This window comes from Meriones unguiculatus, chromosome 8, assembly GCF_030254825.1.
Source record: "Meriones unguiculatus strain TT.TT164.6M chromosome 8, Bangor_MerUng_6.1, whole genome shotgun sequence".
In the NCBI taxonomy this organism is placed as follows: Eukaryota; Metazoa; Chordata; class Mammalia; order Rodentia; family Muridae; genus Meriones; species Meriones unguiculatus.
Window position 1 is genome coordinate 57,860,298 of NC_083356.1, and position 14,755 is coordinate 57,875,052.

Sequence of the window (14,755 nt, forward strand, 5' to 3'; positions counted from 1 at the left end):
GGGCTGGCTTTCCCCAGGGTCGAATGATTGTCCAAGGTTCCTGAATAAACTGCATTGAAAAAAAAAAAAAAAAAAGAAAAGAAATTAGACTCCAACAAACCAAATAATACAATTTAAAAATTAGGTACAGAGCAAAACAGAGAATCCTCAACAGAGGAATACCGAATGACAGAGAAACACTTAAAGAAATGCTCAATGTCCTTAAGTCATCAGGGTAATGCAAATCAAAACAACTCTGAGATTTCATCTTACACCCATCAGAATGGCAAAGATCAAAAACCCAAGTGATAACACATGCTGGAGAGGATGTGGAGAAAGAGGGACCCTCCTCCATTACTGGTGGGAGTATAAACTTTTATAACCACTTTGGAAATCAATCTGGTGCTTTCTCAGACAATTGGGAATAGCACTACCTCAAGATCCAGCTATACCACTCCTGGGCATATACCAAAAAGATGTCCCACCATTCAACAACGACATTTGCTCAACTATGTTTATAGCACCTTTATTTGTAATAGCCAGAATCTGGAAACAACCTAGAAGTCCCTCGACTGAGGAATGGATACAGAAATTGTGCTTCATTTACTCAATGGAATACTACTCAGTAATTAAAAACAAGGAAATCATGAAATTTGCAGGCAAGTGGAAGGACCTAGAAAAGATTACCCTGAGTGAGGTCACCCAGAAACAGAAGGACGGGCATGGTATACACTCACTTATAAGTGGATATTAGCCATATAATAAAGGATAGCCATACTAAAATCTACAGACCTAAAGAAGCTAAACACTAAGGAGGACCTTAGGGAGGATGCTTAAATCTCATTCAGAACGTCAAACAGGATAAACACCAAATGCCGTGGAAGAGAGGAAATAGGATGGAAGCCTACTATAGAGGTCCTCTGAAAGGTTCCACCCAACAGGGGATTAAAGCAGATGTGGAGACTCACAGCCAAACTTTGGGCAGAGCGCAGGTAGTCTTATGAAAGAAGAGGTGGGGGAAAGAAGGACATGGAGGGGACAGGAGCTCCACAAAGAGACCAGCTAATATAAAACAGCTGAGCCTAAGGGGTCTGCAGAGACTGATGCACCAACCAAGGACCAGGCATGGAGAGGACCTAGAACCCCTGCTCAGATGCAGTGGATTAGCAGCTGAGTCTCCATGTGGGGCTGCCTCTGTCATGAAGTCTTTGATTACTTCCCCCTGGCAATGCAGTCTTGCCAGGCCACAGAGGAAGAGGATCCAGGCAGTCCTGATGAGACTTGATAAGCTATGGGCAGATGGCACAGGAGGAGAACTCCCCCTTTCAGTAGACTACTTTCAGGGGAAGGGAATAGGGGAAAGAGGGAGGGAGGGTGGGAATGGGAGGAGTTAAGGGAGGGGGCTTTAATCAGGATATACAATGAATAAATTTTGAAAACAAAATAAAAATTTTAAAGACTTCTATAAGATTACTTTTTAAAATAAAATAATTTTCTTTATAACTGCATATTGCCTGCTAATAAGAGAAACTGATTGAAAAAAAATTACCTTGCTTGCTTACACTTTGTTAATCTAATAACTAGTTTCTTAGTTACAAATGTATATGGGTTTTGGAGAATAATTTGTTTTCTTCACCCATAACAAGTAAAATGTTTTTCATATAAAGGTATTGCAGGAACATACTCTTTTTTCATGATCAGTCACTAACAGAGAAAAAAAATGCAATCATATTGTAATTTTTATACCAATTAAAAGATTTAGCTGGGATACGTAAGCCCTGGGAGAAAAAAATAAAGGTTGTTGGTGTTTGAGTATTGGAGCTTGTTGCAGTTTGTTTCATCCACCAAGTGTGTTTGTGTGTGTGTATGAGTGTGTTTCTTTTCCTTCTTCCTCTCCCCCCACCTGCCCCAATGCTATAAGCAATACAGATCCAGAGAATCAAATTTTATACCCTCAGAGAAAAGTCTGCTGCGTGATCATTCACAGACTTTATGCTTCACCTCAGTTTGCCTGGACCTATCGAAGCTGTCTTTTGGCAGGAGAATAAATGGAATTTTATCGATTTAAAACGTCTGGGGCTATGGAGGCAGCTCAGCAGGTAAAAGTGTTTGCTGTACGTGGTGATTTGAATAGGGATGGTTCCGTAGATTCATATTAAATGCTTAGCCCATGGGATGATGTGGCCTTGTTGAAAGAAGTTGTATCAGTATGGAGGTGTGTTTTGAGTTCATATATGTTCAAGCTATGTCCAGTGTGGTACACAGTCTCCTTCTGCTGCCTGTGAATCAAAATGTAGAAATTTTGGCTCCCTCAGGACCATGTCTGCCTGCTTGCTACCATGCTTTACATCATGATGATAATTGATTAAACCTCTGAAACCTCTAAAGTCTCAGCCTTGATATTTAAGGGTGAGGTGTGTTTCAGGTACTTTCCTGCTGTGGTGAGACACCAGGACCAAGAGAAGAGTTTGTTTGGGCTTACTGTTCCAGAGACAAGAGTTCATCTGGTAGAAAGACATGGCAGCAAGTGGCAGGCATGATAGTAGTATCAGGAAGCTGGGAGCTCACATCTGTTTGTTCAAATTCGTTTTATTTATTTTTAACTGAAAAGGAATTTTTTTCATGCATTATATTCTTATCACACTTTCCCCACTTCCAGCTCCTCCCAGATCCACTTCCTCAACCTCGCAGCTCTTCTATCTTTCTCTCTTTATAGAACAAATAAATAAACTTAAGCATACACTCAAGAGAAAAATCCCACAAAAATCAAATCCAAAATATACAAGCAAAAGACCAATAAGACAAAAGATGCCCAAACAAAACAATGTGAGTTTAAAAGTCTATAAAAATATCAAGTTTTGTGTTGGCAAGGTGCTTCTGGGCATAGAAGTTGCCCTCAAGTGTTGTTAATGTACCCAGTGAAATTCAACTGTGGGAAACTATTGTATCCTTTACCAGTAGATGTTATTTGCCCATAGCTTTGTGGTTAGGGGCAAGAGCCCATGTACACCCCCCCTTATCAGTGCTGAGACCCTGCCTGGCTTGAGCTGTGCTGGCCCCGTGCATGCTGCCACAGTCTCTTTGAGTTCATATGTGTAACAATCCTGCCATAGCAATACCATATTTCTTTGGAGTCATCTATCACCTCCAGCTCTTAAATTTTTCCCACTTCCTCTTCTGCATAGATCTCTGAACCTGAGATCAGGGGTTTTGTGGTTGTGCACTCTGCTTCCTTCCTAAGGATGTCCAGGAACCGCTGTACACCAGGCTGGGAAGGATAAAGCACAGACAGAACAAGTGAGTCTGGAGGATTCCGGCTGGAGTGGAGGCCAGGGAGAGAAGTCCTTCTCCGAAGTTTTCAGTGTTACAGCTCTCTTGGGTGATAGCTGCCCAGGGTCCACTCTTTCTCTTTAGAGCATCCAAGCACCTGAGTGTGCAGGCACAGAATGAAGAAACAAAGCCTAGCCAGGCTGGCAGGTCTGAGGGGCCCAGTCCTGTGGTGCATGTTGGGGAGAGAAGGCCTTCTCCAAAGCAACTCTTTGAGTGTTACAACCTTTTAGCTCGGAGCTCTCCCAGTGAAACAGCAACAGAAACTCCTAGGCAAATGTCGGTGAAACAGTTTGTGCTCTTTATTGGCGTAAACAAGGGCTAATATGAACCTTGAGGGTTTGGAAGGGATTTTTTAGTGTGAGTGCATTTCATTGACTGGGGCTAAGATGTTGGTGATGCTTTATTTACATGGAGAGACATTTTGGGTGCCAGGCCACATGCCTACTCTGAGAATTGCCAAGGTATGGAGTTGAGACTACATGCACCAGGGCATGCTGACACAAAACAATCAGTGAGCAATCCTTACTCCTGCCAATGTCAAGATTGAGATTTCTGGGGTTTGGACATGTCACCACCTCTCTCTAGCTTGATGCCGGATTCCCTGATGGCACAGTGCATGTGTCCCACAGGGTTTGATGAAGACATCCTTTAAAGGTCTGAATGAAAGTTCACATCTTCACATGTAATCGCAGAAAGGAGTGAACAGGAAGTAGAGTGAGACTATAAATATTCACCCCAGGTGACCTACTGCCTTCAACAAGGCTACACTTTCTAAAGCTCCCTAAATAGCAGCAACAACATTGGGAACTGAGTGTTCAAATGCCTGAGCCTATGGGGAATATTTCTCATTCAGACTACCACATTCCACTCCTTGTCCTATGTAGGCTCATGGCCATGTTGTAATGCAAAGTTCATTTAGTCATAGTTATTCACAGTCTTGAAGTTATTTGAAAACTCAAAGTCTCTTCTGAGCCTAAAAGCAATTGCTTAATTGTAATCCCAATAAAATAAAAAATCAGTTCACATACTCGAATATATATTGGCACCAAATATACATTACCATTCCAAAGGGAAAGAATGAGAACATAGTGGAAGAATATTGGAGCAAATTAAGTCTGGAAGTGAGTGTGACAAACACCAAATCCTGTAGCTCCATAGCTGATGTCTGACACATTAATTTCAAAGAGTTTAGATGACTGCTCTTCCAGCTTTTCTGTCTGCATTGAACATCTATTTTTAGGGATGGATCCAGTTCTGATACACAGCTCCTTCTCAGGCATCCTACAGTTCTGGCACTTCCAACATCTTAGGTCCTCCACTTTAACTGAGTCTTCATTTCCACATAACAGCCTTTCAGGGCTTTCACAACAGGGCTTTACTTTATACTCTGCCAGGCCTCAGCCACTCTCAGAAATTTCTTAAAAAGAATCCAGGACCTTTTTACTCTTTCATCCTTTATTCCTCTAAAGTTAGCACCATGTGGAAAACACTACCACTTTGGGGACGGACACTGGCCCTTAAATCATATTGGCTGCAGCTTTCTTACTTGGTTGCTTTTTACTCTTCTTTACAAGTCAGAGGTTTAACTAGGAGATGACTTTCCTTGAGGGCACCTTACCTTACTTGTGGCAGCACAGATATTAAGCCTCTAAACTACCTTTATCCCCTGCCCCATTCCATGCTCCCTCCCATCTATAATTCCATAAATACTTGCTTATTCTTCATCTGAGCCTTTTCCTCCATCCACATCAGCCATGTGCTTCTCTCTCCACCTAATCCATGGTGGCTCTTTCTTTCCTTCCTCTTCCTCTTTTTCTTTCCCTCATGCCTGAGAACCTTAGCCACACCTACCTCCTTCAGCCCTGCCCAGGTACAGGCCAATTAGGGATAATTGGGGAACATTCTTTCTCTTCATTGGTTGCAGGAGATAGTTCAACATTATAGCAATACTATCGACAGTGTGGTAACCAGTTCTCAAGGCGATGAAATCAGCATTTGAAAACACTGTTGGACCTTCCTCCAACACCCAAGTGCTTCTTCATTATAGACCTGCATAAGCATTGCCAATAATAGCCATTTCACAAAGTCAACATTACACAGCCTTGAAATTCCCTCTACCTCATAAATTAGTCCACTACTTTTAATTTTAATCCTAAACAAGTTCTTAGAACATGGGCACAAGACAGACGGATTATTTGCCAAAATATCATACCAATGACCTCTAGCCCAGTTGCTAATACTGCTCTCTTCTGAAATCTTTTGAAATGGGCCTCCATAGTCTACAATGATCTATGCACTACTGCCATCAAGGCCCCTACAGTGGTGGATTATAAGGCTCTTGTTACCTCACTTTCCTTTTCTTGTCTAACATTCTAAAGTCACTTCTAAAGCCTAGCACAATTATATTACACATATGTGCTCTAATAAAGATAATGGCTTAATATTTTGATTTTGAGCCCTGAATGAATAAGAACTAAAAGTGCTGATATTGTAAAAATCAGAAAATTCATATTTAAAAATAGGCAAGAGAAATGGAGGTATGAATATTTGTTAACATCATCTAACAGTTGATGATTTAAGATAGTATTTAAAATGAGAAAGTTGCCAAAGAAATAAAAGCATAATATTATTGAAACTGATAAAAAAAGAAACAAAAAAGTAATACAAGTAAAACTAAATTCTTCTCCATTTGAGGTAGAAATCAACAAACAATATCCTAAATTAACAAAATATAAAATAGCAGTAAAGCATGTTATCTAGAATTATATGCATCATTAATTAAATAAGTAAAAAACAGTATTTGATCTTTGGGAATCTAGCTTAGGATTATATTTAAAAAAGAACTTTACTTGTTTGTTATGTCCATATGACAATATTTCACTTTTCTATGTTTGCATGTGCATTTCCGTGTTTTATATGTAGATGGGCAAATACATGGGTAATGGGAAGGAAGAGAAGCTAGAGAAAGGGAAGTCTACACAAATAGAGGTTATTATGCATAGTAGGTGTTAAGTTTCACACCCAGGACAAGTGGCTGAGGTGCATGCCTATTTAAAATATAAAAGTGGACCTGGCCTCCAGGTTCTCCCAACATCCCTCAGTCACTACCTGTTACAGAGTGTGGCTGGCATACTTTGTTCTCTACACTGAACTCTCCAGCCACCAGGTTGGGCTGCTCTTTCCCTAGAAACTTTTCCCTAAATAATCCAGACATTCTGGTCACCCACTCTTTTCCTTGCTCTTGTACCTTTGACCTCCTGACTGATGTACTTGGTTCCCCTCTCCCTCTTCTCATCCCCTGCTCCGCACAGGGTTCAGGGTTATGACCACTGTGGACTCTCCCTAATGTGTTTGCCTCTGGCTGTGTCTCCCTTGTATCTATAATAAACTTTCTCCTCCACATTCCTAGGAGCAGTCATGCCCTTTCCTCTCCTTTTTCTTTATTTTTATTCAGTAAAGTTTCAGGAAATCTCTTTATTTCTCCTCTATGCAAGATGCAGATATTTTCAATGAGTAGGCAGCAATTTTTATAATACAAATTAATGTGTTTCTTTTTTGATCAAAATAAAATTTATTTTTAAAAAGTGGGGCTAGTTATGGTATAGTATAGTTTCGATAGCAGCACCGGGGAAGCAGAAGTGGGTAGATCTCTGTGAGTTCAAGGCCAAACAAAATCTACATAGTGAGTTTGAGACAAGCCAGGGCAACATAGACAGTCTGTTTCAAAATAAATAAATAAATAAAAGTGACTAGGGATGCAATTCTTTGCCTGAAACCCTGAGTTCCATCTCCAGCATGACATAAAACTATGAACCATAGTTCATGCCTATATTCCCAGAACAAGAGGCAAGAGAATCAGAAGTTCATAGCAAGTTTAAATTAGTCTGGGCTGTTTAAGACTTTTCCTACCTCCCTAACTCCCCCAACCAAAAATTAGCCTTGCTGACTACTTTACTGCCTACTGAAAAATAATGCTTAGTGATGTAGGAAAAACCCTTTTGAGAATGTCAAAGTAGTTCTAACTTTTTGATTTGCATCAGTGTGTTACACTAAATACAGATGACTGTTATTTCAGAAGATGAAGTCTGGAGAGTCCTCAGCCTAAAATTCTCAGGTAGGACTGAAGAATAGCTGCCTACAAGTCAAGTCCAAAGTTTTTACAATCTTTCAAGTGATGTTGAGGTTTTGAAATGACTGTGGGAGTAAAGAAATCCTAAAAATACTCTGATGGCAGTGTCTTTATAATTTACACTGACAGAAATTCTTTGGGAATTCTTCTCTAAGATTAGGTCTACACCCATAATTATGTCATTGTGTCCACAAAAGTGTCATTCTGTTGCTCAGTTCTTGTGGCTTGTTTATAAGCCTGGAAGAGCAATAGCCAATGACATCCAAAGCCACTTAGGTATCAGATGATGCTGTAGTGTTCCCACTAGAGCGGAGGTGCTAGTTAAACTACAATTTGAATTGGGTGCATAAAGAGTAAATTATGTGACTAAGGAATGCATTTTATAGAAAATAGCATAATGTTCCAGAGAGCAGTCATCAGGTTATCTTGGCCAGTGTACATGCAGCACAAAGGGAATTAGTCTCAGGAAAACATTGAATGGAAGCTCTGAGTAGTGGTTTGGATATTGTTTCGCTATTCCAAAGTTTGGAAAACAATAAGGTACATGTCAGAGTATGGTGGATCATATGCCAAAGTTAAGTCCTTGACATGTGAAAGTGGAAACTCAGTTAAGAAGTCTCATTGATTTTATAAATTACAAATGCGTTATAGCATACTCCTTCACAAATAACATCAAAATGTCGCTAGTTCTTTTAATTCTTTCTTCACATCAGTGTGTCAGACGTTTTCAATAAAGAGCATACTCCTGTATTATATGGGGCAGTTATAGCCATGTACTTTTGCTCTATTTAGGCATTCATTTATTAAGTTTGAATTTGGGGGTCTTTAAGGACTTTGCCTAAATATGGCAAAGTAGTTAGAAATCGGATTTTGAACTAGACAAACTTGATTTTGGATTCTTTAGGATATTTTTCTCAGCATTCTCAAGATTAACCTCAGCTTTCTCATCTACAAATCAGAAGTACACCACATAGGCTTGTATAATTTCTGTAAACACAATTTATATAAATAATTTAATGATTAGTTTTTAAGATTTAATTTAAAAATATGGTCGTGTGTCCCTTTTGCAGACAGTGTGACTTACTTGGTAAAGATACACTTTGGAGTTTGAAATTTTTTGAAGAACCTTAAATGATGCTGGTATAGAGACAAGTTTAGGACTCACAGACACAGTGAGCTCATGACTATGCATGACTATGCTTACATACAACTACTAATAGTAGTATACTTATATACTTTTATATACATAATTTAACTTCATGTTTTAATATCTTAAGAGCCAGTCATTATATTTATTATTCCTAATTTTCTAATGATAAAAAGAATTCTCAAGATTTTTAGTAACAAAAATCAGAACCAGATAGCCAGTCGACTCAAGATGTAAACACAATTTGTCTAAGTCCAAAGCCCTAGCTTTCAGTTATAATGTTCTTTGGTTCCAAGTGAGCTTCCTGTATATAAATTCTACAAATTTAGTTAAGTATAGCATACTGAGAATTTCAGTTTTGTACAAATAAGAATGCAGAAAAGGTTTTAAGGCACCTGAGTTTCCAATAGTACATGCCTGATATATTATAGGAACCACATATCTCAGAATAGTTTAGAATACATGGTCAAAACGAAAGAGCTTTGTTTTATTGCTTCTCTTGTTGTTTTTATAATGTATTCAGACAAAAGCAAGTTAAGGGAAAAAGGGTCAGTTTTGGTGGACAGTTTGAAGGTACATCCATCATGGTGGGGAAGTCACAGCAGCTGGTCACATTTCGTCAGCAACTGGGAAGCAGAGTGTAATCAATGTGTGTGCTCAACTAGCTTCTTCCTTTTATGTAGACAGTACGAAAGCACACAGACAGGCGCTGGCCTCTCCTTCAGAGTGGATCTTTCTATCTCAGTTAACCCAAACAAGGTATCTGGCACAAGCATATACAGAGGCCAATGTCTCGTACAGGTGTGCCTGGAGACTTGTAACCCTACTGATTTTGTGTCTCACCAGATTGATAACCAAAACTTACCATCACAGACAGTAAAGACTACCTAGGATTAGCTTAAGAAACTGTTTGATTAAAAATATTTCTTCTCTCTTACATAGAATCATGTAGGATAATGGAGCTCAGTCCTGAAGAGCTTTTAATGGAATTGTATATGACAATCTGTTAGTTCACGAATCTCAATGCACTAGCCCATTCCCAGGTTGCTTAGGCAGCTGTGATGTCATCATCAGTCACTACCACCAGGGGCCTCGGATAAAGTGACCACTGCCCCTTCTCTCTCTCTGCTCTCTTGCTCTCTATACTTTTGTTTCTTTGTCCCCCACCTCGGTTACTCCTAGCCTCTCTGCCTCTATGCCCTCATGGCTCACTCAGGCCTCTCTCTGCTTCCCTTCCTCTGAATAAAACTTTCATATAAAATTGACGGAAAAACATGAAAATACAGTCAGACAGGTGAAGGAAACCAACAAAATAGCTCAAGACCGGAAGATAGAATTGGAAAAATTAAAAAGAACACAAATGAAAGAAATTGTGGAGAGAAAAAACTTAGGGAAGAGAGCAGGAACTACAGAGGTTAACATAACCAATAGGCTACAAGAAATGGAAGAAAGAATCTCAGGTGTGGAAGATACAATGGAAGAAATAGATGTATCTGTCAAAGAAAATGTTAAATCTAAAAAATTCCTGACACAGACCATCCAAGAAATTCAAGACAACATAAAAAAAAAAACAAAACCTAAGAATAATAGGAATAGAGGAAAAAGAAGATTCCCTGCACCAAGGCCCAGAAAATATTTTCAACAAAATCATTGAAGAAAATTTCCCCAACTTAAAGGAGAGGCCAATAAGAATACAAGAGGCCTATAGAACACCCAATAAATTAGACCAGAAAAGAAAATCCTCCCGCCACATAATAATCAAAACAGTAAGTATACAGAACAAAGAAAAAATACTAAAAGCTGCAAGGGAAAAAGGCCAAGTAACATATAATGGCAAACCCATTAGAATCACACCTGACTTTTCAACAGAGACTATGAAAGCCAGAAGGGCCTGGACAGATATCATGCAGACCCTAAGAGAACACAGATGTCAGCCCAGGCTACTATACCCTGCAAAACTCTCAGTCCTCATAGACAGAGAAAACAAGATATTCAATGACAAAAACAAATTTCAACAATACCTACAAACAAATCCAGCATTACAGAAGACACTGGAAGGGAAAATACAACCCAAGAAAGCTAGCTACAGTCAAGAAAACACAGGAAATAAATAACCCCACTACAGTAAAACAAAAAGCAACCAAGCACACAACCTGATGACCACAGCCAACATCAAAATCAAGAGATCTAACAGCCACTGGTCATTAATCTCTCTCAACACCAATGGACTCAACTCTCCAATAAAAAGATAGAGACTAACAGAATGGATGCATAAACAAAACCCAGCAATCTGTTGTATACAAGAAACACACCTAAGTCACAAAGATTGACATTACCTGAGGGTAAAGGGATGGAAGACAGCTTTCCAAGCAAATGGATGCAAGAAGCAAGTAGGAGTAGCCATTCTAATATCTGATAAAATAGTCTTTCAACCAAAATTGATCAAAAGAGATGGGGAAGGACACTTCATACTCATCAAGGGAAAATTCCACCAAGAAGATATCACAATCCTGAACATCTATGCCCCAAATACAAGAGCACCCACATTTGTGAAAGAAACATTGATAAAACTTAAACCACACATAGATCCCTACACACTAATAGCGGGAGACTTCAACACCTCACTGTCAACAAAGGACAGGTCAACTAAACAGAAATTAAACAAAGAAACAATATCTCTAACAGAGGTCATGAATCAAAAGGACCTAACAGACATTTACAGAACGTTACACCCAAACACAAAAGAATTTACCTTCTTCTCAGCACTTCATGGAACCTTCTCCAAAATAGACCACATAGTTGGTCACAAAGCAAGCCTCAACAGATACAAGAAGATTGAAATAATCCCTTGTATCCTGTCTGATCACCATGGAATAAAGCTGGACCTCAGTAACAACAAAAATAGCAAAAAGCCTACACATACATGGAAACTGAACAACTTGCTACTAAAAGACAGCTGGGTCAGGGAAGAAATAAAGAAAGACATTAAAATCTTCCTAGAACTCAATGAAAATGAAGACACAACATACCCAAAATTGTGGGACACAATGAAAGCAGTGTTAAGAGGAAAGTTCATAGCACTAAGTGCCTTCAAGAAGAAATTTGAGACAGCGCATTCAAGCAACTTAATGGCTCACTTAAAACCCCTGGAGACTCCAAGATGGCAGCGAGCAGAGCGCACCGTTTTAGAGAGGCAGAAGACATGAATCTCCGTAATTGGTGAGTGGAGAGTCAACCAAAGCTAGAATTTGGACTGTGGGGCTTTCTAAAGGAGAGGGGCCACCACAGAAGTGTGGAGTGCTAGTAGTTTTGGATCGGGCGCAGACTTCTCTGGGAAGGAAATAGGGCGCTTCCCTTGTCCGGGCCTCCCGCGGGGAAACCCGCACACAGCACCAGGCAGCTGAGCACAAAACTCACATCCAGGAGATCAAGGCAGCAGAGACAGTGCTCCGGGCCCCTTACAGCAGTGGTCTGCTGTAACCACCCGTTGAACACCCGCCCCCTCCTGGGACACGTCCTGCTTGGGGCCCTCCGGTTCGAGGATCGTCCCCTCCCCCATCCCACTGATGTGATCCCATGGCTTAGACCGCAGCAGGAAGTGCAGCCGAGCTCACGCCCCAAGCGGCCAGAGCGCAATAACCCCAGAAACCTCCTCACAGAAGGAGCGCAGGCCCAATCACAGAGCTCCAACCACTGAGCGCTAACCACAGAGACTCAGATCCACAATACAATTCTTCCTGGATACCAAAGCCGCAAAGCTCAGTGCCTGGGACCCAAGAAGGGTGGAGGCAGGGAGGCAGAGCTCCAGACCCCACTGCCTCAGCGGAGAGCAGTAACAACCTGCTGAACACCACCACTCAGAGGAGAACACACCCCACCTAGGGCCCTCTCACCGAGCTCTTGACCCACGGAACACCCCCCCCACTACCACCACCACCCGGCTCTGCAGGAGTGCACGCACCGCCAAAACTCCATCCCACCAGAGCGCATGCCCAATACAGTGCTAGCCACAGAGACTCAGACCCACAGTACAACCCTTCCCAGATCCCAAGCCTGCAAGTGGCAGCACAGACTACACAGGGCGGCCCAGCCAGTGATTGTATGGGCCATCCAACCCCTCAGTGGCAGAAAACCAGCTTAATAGACACCAAAGACCAGCAGACCTTAAAATCAATATGTGCGCGCATTCTTCAACAGCGCTTGCGATCCCTTAGCGCCTGCAACAACTTCAGTGCCTGCAAAGCACCCCTCTCACACACTGAAGGCCTCTTCATTCACCTTAGGACACACCCACAAGCACACGCTCAAACACACGCTACCCCGCATTTGCCCTTCTGCGCCTGCGAACTTTCCTTCTACAGGTATAGCTGAATAACCAACGCACACACTAGAACCACTAGACCTCACTAGACCTTCATTCTCCTGAAGAATTCTCCAGATACCAGAGAAAAACCAGTCTGACCTGCAGAATCCAGGAACAGACAGTGAACACGACAGATAACCAAATGGCCAGAGGTGGGCGAAAGAACACAACCAACGCAAATCAAGATATCATGGCTTCACCGGCAACCTCCAAAATTATTGGACACTCCAACTCAGCAGAAAAAGAAAAAGAAAATGATTTTAAAGCTATGATTATCCAGTTATTTGAGGCACATAAAGAGGAAACCAAAAAATCTCTCAGAGAAATAGTCATAGAGATTCAAACAGTTAAAGAAGATACAAAAAAATCCCTTAACGATTTGGCCTCCCAAATAGAAACAAAGACAAACGACGTGAACGAAGAAGCTCTTAAAGAAACACATGCAAATATAGCCAAACAATTGGAGGCAGAAGCAGAGGCACTAAGAGAGGAAACAAACAAAAAAATAGAGTCCATCTTGGAGACACAGGAATCCACACTCAAACAGATGAAGGAAATGTTGCAAGCCATGAAAACAGAATTAGAATCAATAAAGAAAACACAAACTGAGAAAACCCTGGAACTGAAGAACTTAGAGAAAAGAGAAGGAATCTCAAAGGTAAGCATCACTAATAGAATTCAAGAGATGGAAGAGAGAATCTCAGGTGCTGAAGATACACTCACAGAAATTGATACTTCTCTCAAAGCAAAAATAAAATCAGAAAAATCCCAAACACAAACCATACAAGAAATCAAGGATGCCATGAAAAGGCAAAATATAAGAATAATAGGAATTGAAGAAGAAGAGGAGTCCAGGTTACAAAGTCCAGAAAATATTTTCAAGAAAATCATAGAAGAAAATTTTCCCAACCTAAAGAAAGAGATGTCCACAAACATACAAGAGGCCTACAGAACACCAAATAGACTAGACCAGAGAAGAAACTCCTCACGCCACATCATAGTCAAAACACTTAATCTACAGAACAAAGAAAAGATACTAAAAGCAGCAAGGGAAAAAGGCCAAGTAACATATAAAGGCAAACCTATCAGAATCACACCGGACTTCTCATCAGAAACTATGAAAGCCAGAAGAGCCTGGGGAGAGATCATGCAGGCCCTAAGGGACCACAGGTGCCAACCTAGACTACTTTACCCAGCAAAGCTTTCAATCAACATAGATGGAGAAAATAAAATATTCCACGACAAAACTAAATTTAAGCAATATTTGAACAGCAACCCAGCCCTACAGAAGATACTAAAAGGAAAATTCCAATCCAATGAAAACAAATACACCCAAGAAAACATAGGTTAAAGATAATTTCCAACAAAAGTCAAAAGCAAACAAGCAATGATTCACAGTAACATCGCCAACTCCACAATAATAGGAAATAACATTCAATGGTCATTATTATCTATCAACATCAATGGACTCAACTCTCCAATAAAAACACACAGACTAACAGAATGGGTGCGGAAACAGGAACCAACATTCTGCTGCATCCAAGAAACACACCTAAGCAACAAAGATAAACACTACCTCAGAGTAAAAGTCTGGAAAACAGTTTTTCAAGCAAATGGACCCAAAAAACAAGCAGGAGTGGCTATCCTAATATCTAATAAAATAGATTTTCAACCAAAACTAATCAAAAAAGACATAGAGGGGCACTACGTTTTCATCAAAGGAAAAATTCACCAAGAAGACATCACAATTCTAAACATCTATGCCCCAAATACAAGAGCACCCACATTCATAAATGAAACATTATTA